Source organism: Sphaeramia orbicularis, chromosome 18, assembly GCF_902148855.1.
Source record: "Sphaeramia orbicularis chromosome 18, fSphaOr1.1, whole genome shotgun sequence".
Lineage (NCBI taxonomy): Eukaryota > Metazoa > Chordata > Actinopteri > Kurtiformes > Apogonidae > Sphaeramia > Sphaeramia orbicularis.
The window spans coordinates 36386046-36396822 of NC_043974.1; the positions used below are offsets into that span (position 1 = coordinate 36386046).

Consider the following 10777-nt stretch of genomic DNA (forward strand, 5'->3'; position numbering starts at 1 on the left):
TATTTTTAACAGAGTTGCAAAAATGTCCACTCAGCTGGACACTGTGCATTTAATTTTTGAAGGAAAGAAATGTATTTACTGGTAAACTGCATAAAAACTATGAAATAAAAGAAATATAATGCAGCTAATCTGATGTTTTCTCACATTTTAACATACTCTAATACTAGTTATTACTCACTTCATGGAGATAATATGCAAGAAAAAAAAACTTTGTTTAACCCTTTCATGCATAGTGGTCACTCCAGTGGACAGTTATTCTCCAGCTGTTCTCTTGTATATTCATGGGTTTTGTTGTTTTTGTTCCATATCAGCCAACACAGTGGACACTTATGCATTATGTAACTTTGCTGTTCTTAAAACCTGATCTGCAGTAACATGTTTGAGTGTAAATCAGTTGTTATTAGACCGTAATTATCATTTTTTCTTTAACAAAATGTTTTTTTTTTTTTTGTATATTACCTCCATGAAGTGAGCAATAACTAGTATTAGAGTATGTTTAAATGTGAGAAAACATCAGATTAGCAGCATTAAAAGAGTTTTTATTTCATAGTTTTCACAGTATATCAGTAAATGCACATTTCTTGGCTTCAAAAATTAAACGCACCGTATCCATTTGAGCGGACATTTTTGCAACTCCCTGAAAAATAGGTTCATTAAAAGCTTTCAATCACATCATTTTCTTTCATGCCTAATGAGGAATAAAAACAAAGGGGAAAAAAAAAAATCATGATTAAGGTTCTCATAATTCATGCATGAAAGGGTTAAAAAAAAACTGTTAATTACAGTCTAATAACAATAACAAGCAATTGATTAACACTCAAACATGTTACTGCAGATCAGGTTTATGAAGCACAGCAAAGTTATAGTAATGGTATGAATTGCAGTGTGTGGGATGATGCAGAAGTGTCCACTGTGTTGGCTGATATGGAACTAAAACAACCAAACCCATGAATATACGAGAGAACAGCTGGAGAAGAACTGTCCACTGCAGTGACCACTATGCATGAAAGGGTTAAACAGTCGGTTCCCTTTAAACTGGATCCATAGCAGATGTTTTCCTCTACTGTTCTCTGATGCTGTGGTTGTTGCTCTCAGTCCAACAGGTGGAGGTGGATTCAGGGGCGGAGTCTGTCCAGCTGCCCTGGAAAACCACCACTCAGCTGATGGAGGACTTCATAGTGGAGTGGACGGACAAAGGCAAAAGGAAGGTCCATGTGTTTAAGAACAATGACCAAATGAATGAACAACACCAGTTTTACAGAGACAGAACAGAAATGAATGAAGGCCCACTGAGAACTGGAGACCTCAGTCTGACCCTGAAACACCTCACAGACCAGGACGCCAACACGTTCATCTGCACCGTCTATAACAGCAGCAAGAAGATCCTGATGATGAGGAAAAAAGTGCAGCTGAAGCTCAAAGGTTAGTACTGTGGATACAGGTCATGTGTAGGTCCAGAGTGTTAACGGACCACCTCCCAGTTTAACCCCCATGGATTGACATATTACACAGAATGGACTTAACATTATAAAATTTTGTGCAGAGACAGAATGTAGCCTGTAATATTCACTATTAAATAATAAAAAGACAATGGAGCAGTTGAGCAGTAATGTCGTCAGAGATATTAAACATTAGACCAGGGGTGTCAAACTCATGTTAGTTCAGGGGCCACATACAACCCAATATGACCTGCAGTGAGCCAGTGATGATTAAAATAATAACACAATAATACAAAAATAATATCAATTCCAAAATTTGTATGTCTAATTTCTATGTTTTAAAGTGAAAAAGTAAAATTATGTTATTAAATTTTTACATCCTTTCAAAAAATGTGGAAAAACATGAACAACCATGACCAAAATGAAATTTATTAAGAAAAAAAGTGCAATTTTAACAATTTATGCCATTATTTGGCCTCAGCTTCTCATTTTCACATGTTCATTACAAATTATAGATCACAGTGGATCTACAATAATAATAATAATACATTTTATTTATAGGCGCCTTTCAGGACACTCAAGGTCACCGTACAAAGTTGTTAGAAATAAATAAAACACAATTAGAATTACATACAGGGTGGGGAAGCAAAATTGACAATGAACATTTAGTTGTTTTTTCTCAGCAGGAACTACGTCAATTGTTTTGAAACCAAACATATATTGATGTCATAATCATACCTAACACTATTATCCATACCTTTTCAGAAACTTTTGCCCATATGAGTAATCAGGAAAGCAAACGTCAAAGAGTGTGTGATTTGCTGAATGCACTCGTCACACCAAAGGAGATTTCAAAAATAGTTGGAGTGTCCATAAAGACTGTTTATAATGGAAAGAAGAGAATGACTATGAGCAAAACTATTACCAGAAAGTCTGGAAGATACTATTAAAGAAGAATGGGAGAAGTTGTCACCCCAATATTTGAGGAACACTTGCGCAAGTTTCAGGAAGTGTGTGAAGGCAGTTATTGAGAAAGAAGGAGGACACATAGAATAAAAACATTTTCTATTATGTACATTTTCTTGTGGCAAATAAATTCTCATGACTTTCAATAAACTAACTGGTCATACACTGTCTTTCAATCCCTGCCTCAAAATATTGTAAATTTTGCTTCCCCACCCTGTATATACATATATAAACCACATAGGTACATAAAATGGCAGTAGATAAAAGTGAAATTATGGAAGTGAGTAGGCCTGTCTGAATAAATAAGTCTTAAGCTGGGATTTGAAGGTGGTAATAGAATCACAATTACACAAAACATTTAATAACAGACAGAATACTGGTACAATTACTCTTAATTCTCTTAAGACATTTCAGGTTGTTTATATTTGTTCAGGTTTTTCACATTTTTTGTAAAAGGCTAGTCTGTAAATGTTAACATTTTTGTTTAATTTTACTTTTTTTTTTACACTAAAACAAAGAGAAAAATTTGTGGTTTTCATTATTTATAGGTTATTATGATAGTATTTTACTGGTCTGACCCACTTTAGATGGAACTGACCTAAAATTATTTTGACATTCTTGATTGTTAATATCTTCAGTGGAATTTTTGTGTTTCACTAATTCATCCCGCGGGCCGGACTGGACCCACTGGCGGGCCAGTTTTGGCTCCCGGGCCGCATGTTTGACACCCCTGCATTAGAACATACAATGGATGAAAAGTATTGAACACAAAAACATTTTTTCCAGTTAGTTTCAGAGAAAGAAAATCAACTTGTTGGAATGGCCCTGTTTATCACCTGCTTAAACCCAATTGAACATTTGTGGAAGATCCAGATTCACAAAAGGACCCTTCACAGTCTTCAAGATTTAACCCTGTAAAGCCTGAACCATTAACTTGATTGACAGACATGTCTTCTTTTTATATTCGTTTGAGAACCAGTTCCCAGTGGTTCAATTCCTTGGAATCGTTTGCCTGCCTGCTTAACGATTCTGTTCAGCGATTCCGCCTTCATTGCACATGTGTGATGACGTCACATGTACATTGCATTTTTATGGTTCAGAACGTTGCCAACATAGTGTCGATGCAGAAACGCTCCTAAGTATGGCTACATTTCACGCGAAAAGATGACGCCAGGGCCACTTGTAACACTTGCAAACACTTCCATTTCTTCAAACAGGGGAAATACCTCCAATATGCTCAGACATTTGTCCACACTGCATGCAATTCATTTACAGGAAAGTCTCGAGTCACACTATCTTAGCGACGCTTGAGAATCTAGGGGCTGGTTCTAGGGGGAGGGCAATAAATGTCCTGTCCCCTCAAATAAAAGTGTCTGAAGGTAGAGAAAAGGACTTAGGGAAATTTAGGGAATTATTAAAGCATCTTAAGTTTCAGTTTCACTGTATGGTTGTATGGTGTGACACAACAACCCCCCCCCCCCCCCAGCCACCGGGCACAGCATCATCTGTTATTATTAATTGTATATACTGTATATCCTATATTTTCTGTGCAGAGATGGAAATATAAAAGACAGTTAATGCAAAACATTCATTTGTACTCTTTTATTCCCTCACCCAATGAGAATCGATAAGAAAATCAATAAGGAATCGGATCAATAAGCAAAATCAATAATGGAATTGGAATCTTTAAATTCTTATCAATTCCCATCCCTTACTGTTGTTATTAGGGGTGTAAGAAAATATTGGTTCTGCAATATATCACGATATTTCATTTCACAATACTGTATCAATATTAAAAAGTACTGTATCAATATTTTTAGGTATTTATTCAAATACAGATATGGTGGAGGTTCGTTTTTTTTTTTATTATTTAACACTTTTTTATTAAATAATGTTATGATGTTAGTTTTGAACTAATAGAATATGAACATTTGAACAGGATCTTAAACTGTAATGTCTGTAAAACATCATTTCAGTTTGAACACAGGAAAATTTTGTGATATAGCATTAGATCCTGTTGCGATCAAATAAAAATGTGTTTAGTATTAGTGCATATTACTGGTGTAATTCAATTCTTCAAGGAAATAATCATTAAAAAAAAAAAAAAATTCCTTTTTAACAGTATCATGATATATCGTATCGTGATCCTTGTATTGTGATTTGTATCATATCACCAGATTCTTGCCAATACACAGCCCTAGTTGTTATACTTTTAGTACCTTTTTAAAATAATGCTGGTGTTTTATATGTATGGTCTTATAGTGTTTTATGTATGGTTTTAGAACGGACTTTTATTGTGTTTTATGTATATTTTTAGTGTGCATATGTCATATATGGCTGGGATTTCTATTTTGTGTAACTTCTGCTGCTGTCTCAGCCAGGACACTGTTGAAAAAGACATTTTTAATCTCAATGTTTTTTTTTTTTCTCTGGTTAAATAAAGGTTAGAATAATAAGAAAAGCACTCGGACAGCGCAGACCTCCGCCAAGGCAGATCAGTCTTACCCCACCCCACCCCCGATCACCACCAAGATTTAAAGATTTAATCATTTGTTCTTTGTGCCAATATCAACATTTCCTGAAATTTTAATCCAAATCCATCCATAACTTTTTGAGTTATCTTGCTAACAAACAAACACACAAAGCAAAGTGATCACAATAATAAAAGTTATTCCAAAGAACTGCTGCTGATGTGTTTGTTTCCTCTCAGTTCAACAGGTGGAGGTGGAGGAAGGGGTGGAGTCTGTCCTTCTACCCTTATGGACGACCCCTGACCTGCCGCAGGACACCAGAGTGGTGTGGGCATACAAAATGAACTGCTTTGAATACGTCCATGTCCACGTGTATGAGAACATCTCAGATCAACCTGATCAACAGGACGATCGATACAGAAACAGAACAGAGATGAATGAAGACCTGCTGAGAACTGGAGACCTGAGTCTGACCCTGAAACACATCAAACAGGACGACAGTGGAGAATACAGATGTGTCATCTACAGAAACCAAGTCCGGCTGAGAGTCACGTTGGTGCTGAAGGTCAAAGGTCAGTGTTCAGATCCAGGTCAGAGGTCATGCGTGTCCCTGTTTGTCTGTGTCTGTCTGACTGTCCTGTGTCTCCTCTGCAGACAGACCTCAGATCAGCCATCAGACAGTGTCCCTCAGGACCAGAAGCAACTCCACTGATCTGACTCCTCTGATGGACGGTCACTATGTCTGATCAAAGCCGTTATTGTCATCTGAAGCTTTAACTATGCTACTAAAATTATTTTACTATTTATTTACTTGTTATTTTAGACATGTTTTAAGTCATTTCATGCATTCTGACAACATTTTAGAGACATATACATCTATACATCTGAATGACTACACAGTTTTACCATATATCAAGATCAGCACTATTTTTGCTGTATGTATAAAATTCAAATTAAATTCACAAATTCAGGAATGCCAGATGCGTCATTTCCACCACAGAGAATTTGATCATTTACATTGGATTTTGAAAAACCTTGTCACATTTCTAATTAAATAACCTGGTAAAAACTTTCCCTCGACCCCAAACTTTCCCTGAAAAAAGTTCCTGGTATAGGGGTAGGACTTTTAGGGGCGGGGCTATGTGCTGAAGAATTCTCATTGGTCAAACACTCTTGCAGCGTTCCACACTTACGTTCACCTACTATAGCCAGTGTGCAGTTGCAAACTTGTTTATTCTGTTAAGACCCTTGGTCATCAGTATGGTTACCTCTGCCAAGGAGGTTATGTTTTTGCCAGCACTGGTTTGTCTGTTTGTCTGTTTGTTTGTTTGTCTGTGTGCAAGATAACTCAAAAAGATGTGGACGGATTTGGATGAAAATTTCAGGAAATGTTGATACTGGCACAAGGAACAAATTATTCAGTTTTGGTGGTGATTGTGGGGGCACTGATCTGCCTTGGCGGAGGTCTGCGCTCTTTGAGTACTTTTCTAGAAAAGAGAGCGCAGACCTCTGCCAAGGCAGATCAGTGGGCCCCCATGGCCCCCCCATCCCACCCCTGATCACCACCAAAATTTAATCATTTGATCCTTGTTCCTTATTTCATCCAAATCCGTCCATAACTTTTTGAGTTATCTTGCATACAGACAGACAAACAGACAGACAGACAGACAAACATGGGGGGGGGGGCACTGATCTGCCTTGGCGGAGGTCTGCGCTCTCCGAGTGTTTTTCTAGTGTTTATATTCTGTTTCTGTTGCTGTTTCTCCTCCTGGACACAGGGTGGTGTTCTCCACTCTGTGTGTGTCTCTGTGTGTGCATTTCCTCTTCATGCAGCCACTGGGGTCATGCAGGAGTGCTGACCAGGAGTCTGTCAGCTAGTTTGATAATTGTAAATAGTGTCAATAGAGTATTGATTCTTTGTTTTTTGTGTTAACAGTCCACTTTTCTGTAGGGGAAGGAAGCCATTTTGTTTTTACTGTTTTCTCCTGTTTTTGGTAAGGAAGTTAAGAAACTGTTATTCTTTTGATTATATTAGGTAAGAAAGTTTTCTGTTTAAGAACCTTTTTAGCTTACCGGCCGACAGGCCGTAAGCTATTGCCGTCTTGCGGCGTCCATCAGCGTCTGTCATCGTCTGTCGTCCGTTACAAAAATTTCAATCGTCTTCTGCTCTGAAACTACAATTCCGATTGACTTCAAACTTGGTATACAGCTTATTTATGATGATGTCAACAAAAGTTAGTGAAATTATTTGGATCCGGATCTGATTCTGGATTTGGTGCGACTTTGAAAAATGTCCCCATTATAAGAGATAGGAAGTGGATCGATGCAATAACTCAGTAAATATAAATGATATCCAGTGTAAATTTCTACAGTCCAGCCCTGATGGGGAGATGACCAAATCCAACTCCATGGGTTTTACTGGTGAATCAATGTTGTAGAAGATGACGGTGTTTCCATGGTAACTACGGAGCCTCTGAACGTCCAAATAGGTCGTATCTGATGGCCATGAAAAGATGACAAACTGCATTTTACACCAGTTATTTACATGTATTGATGGAATTAGTGGGTCAACAGGTACTAAACAGTTTAGATCAGTAGATGGTTTGTGTCACCGGTGGCGGTTTGGGTCTTTATGGGTTAAACCTGCACCTAAACAGTGAAATGTAGTGATGTTACATCTGACACTCAAGCCCTGAAGCCTGTATTGAGCCAAGGGGGCGTGGCCAAATGAAGCCTGTCTCAAGGCCTGTACTGTTTTTTAGAGTATCATGTGACAAAATACAAAAGAGGCAAAAATAAATAAATAAATAATAGCTTGACACTCCCCTTCCTGTCAACACTTAAGGATTTTTCCTTGAAGTTTTTATATTCTAAAGGACAGATTTCAATTTTACACAAACTTTTTGTAAGTAAATGTATAGAATCATTGCTATGATCTCTTCAAGCATGGAGATCAGATTTGCAGGAAGGTATAACAGAAGAAGAGTGGTCAGAAACATGCTCATTAGCTCAGACCCAGTCCATAAATACAAGCTCTAAGCTGTTGCAATTTCACCCATAAGGACACAGTGGGACTTTTGTGGCAGTTCCCAAATACATTTTTGTCTTTATTTAACCTTTCCTAAGTGATTTATCAGTATTTAATATATTATCCCCTGAATTTTAAATTTTTCCAGTGAAAATCATCTATTTTCCTATGCTTATTTGAGTGATCATGAAGATGTTCATAAAAACTCAGAGTCAAGGCAAAGGTAATTATATCAAAACACAAAAAAATTGAAGAAAAGGTGATTTTTTCAGTAAAATACAGCATTAACCGGACTCAAACCAAGTGTGTCCATCCACTGTCATTGATTCAACTCCATGGGTTTTACTGGTGAATCAATGTTGTAGAAGATGACTGTGTTGCCATGGTAACTACGGAGCCTCTGTACGTCCAAATGGGTCATATCTGATGACCATGAAAAGATGACAAACTGTATTTTACACCAATTATTTACATGGATTGATAGAATTAGTGGCTCAACATCTTAGATCAGTAGATGCTTTTGGCTGATGGTGGATGTTTGGGTCTTTATGGGTTAAATGTCATGCTTGAAGAAAACACTGGCAAGACTCCAAGGTATGTTCTTTCTCCTCTTTCTTAGTTATTTAATATAAAGCAGTGTGTGCGTCAAATGTGTAATTATAATACTTTTATGTCAGTGGTGTGACTACACTGCAGCTTCGTCTCAGATGTGACTTGTTTCAGTGGAGCTGAACGGATGAGATTTTTCACATTATTAAAAATCATGTAAATCCCCCAACATAACGCAATGGATAGACAAAGTAAAAAAGGTTGTTATTATGGAAAAAACTACTGCAAGATTACAACTGAAAGTAGAAAAATTTCAGAGAAGATGGAAACCAATAATTCAAGCGATACCAGAGCTCTAAATACCTCTTTTTGTTTTTAATATTGCTTTTTTTTTGTTTGTTTGTTTTTGTTTTTTACTTACACATGTTGCTTTTTGGTAGCTCAATTATTTTATTCTATTTCTTTTCCTCAGTAACACTTGTTTTGGTTTTGCAAATACACTTATCTGTGCTGGTGGAATATTAGAAGTCAGATTTCAAGAATGTTGTTGGTATCTGTGTAAATTATATATGACCTTGACTTGTTTTTGACCTGTATGTAAAAGGTGTAGTATAAGTAGTTATGAGTGAAAGTAATGTGACATGGATTGAGTGATTTGTAGACTGAGGCTGGTGTGATTTTTGTACATCTTCATGTGTTTTATATTGGAGGAATAAATAAAAAGTAAAAAAAAAAAAAAAATCATATAATTGAAAGCAGCTGTGAATTTTTTTTCAAATCAAACTTTATCTGAAAACACTTCATTCTTCCTGTTACGGACTGAGTCTTTGTTGCAGCCCCCCCACCCCCACAAAACACCAGGAAGTCGGACTCAATACAAAACTTCAAATCACTTTTTAAAACTCACCTGTTCAAACTTGCATTTTCTCGAGCGCCTTTGTTCTTTTGTTTGTCTTGTTTGTGAAGCATCTTTGAGTGTCCAAGAAAGCGCTACATAAGTGTGATGTATTATTATTATTATTATTATTATTATTATTATTAATCTTTTTTTTTTTTTTTTACATTTTATTTTTATTGTTTGATTTCTGTACAATACAATACAAACGTAAGGGACATTTGGGATACACTGACCATAAAAATTTTCCATTTCTTTCATTTATCATGACACTACTCATCTTCAGTCCTCAGTCTTTGCATCAGAATCTCCATCTCAAATCTTCCATTCACTATTTGTATCCAGTCGTTAGTTGTAGGTGGTTCTAATCTGCACCATTTTTTAGTAATAGCCTTTTTACAAGCTGCTAATAGTTTTAAACAAATATCTATAATTTTTTTCTTACATTATTACCAATAATACATTCGAAATACATCACCAAACATGTTTTAGGGATTGCATAACCCAATATTTTAACAATTGTTGAATATACATTATCTCAAAATTATGTTAGTTTAGGACATAGCCAAAAGACATGTATAGGATTTACATTGACATCAAGTGTGATGTATTATTGTTATTTTTATTTATTTATTTACTATCACCATCATTAGTCATTCATGTCCATTCTTCCTGTGAGTGATGAATGTAATTGACTGAGATTTTCCATTTTTGGTTTTAGATTTTTAGATCTACTTTCTATTTATTTATTTACATGTTTATTTTTTAAGTTCAAGTTTTATCCTTATTGTTTCCTGTGACTGCACTTTATTCTAATTAATCTTATTTTATAACCACAGCCATAGGATGCACAATCAAATAAATATGCACTTGGTTTTTTTTTTGTTTTGTTTTTGTTTTTGAACAAATTTGGCTCTAGTGAGAATAACATGAATGTATAACCAACACCACTACAATAATACTAGCAAATTAGGCTACTGGTATTATTATTATTATTATTATTATTATTATTATTATTATTATTATTATTATTATTATTATATTTTTTGTATTATTACAACAGTTATTTTTTGCCCCTCACTCCCCCCTCTCTTTTTCTCACTGTCATTCACACACACCCCTTCCCCTTTTCCCTACCCCTCCAACCAAGCTATGTTGTTTAGTTGCTATTTACATTTATGATCTTTTTCATTGTAATATGATGTTGTCTTTGTTGTTGGTCAATTCTGTCGTTGTTGTTGTTGTTGTTTTTGGTTTGTTTATTTGATTTTCTCTTTTATGTGTTGTTGCTGTTTTTTTGTCCACATTGTCCTATTAAAAAAGAAAAAAAAAAAAAAAAGAAAAAAAAAAGGAAAATAACCATAAAACATCACACAGAAAACATTGTATTGGATGTCAGGGTAAAAACATTCTCACCACCAGCTGTTGT

At 35.7% G+C, this 10777-nt stretch overlaps 1 protein-coding gene across 1 annotated transcript in view; it reads left to right on the forward strand.

Moving 5' to 3' along the window:
• The window catches only part of LOC115438346 (uncharacterized), a 96757-nt gene that overhangs the window by 21282 nt on the left and 64698 nt on the right, over positions 1–10777 (forward strand). The gene's annotated exons all lie outside the window — the stretch shown is intronic.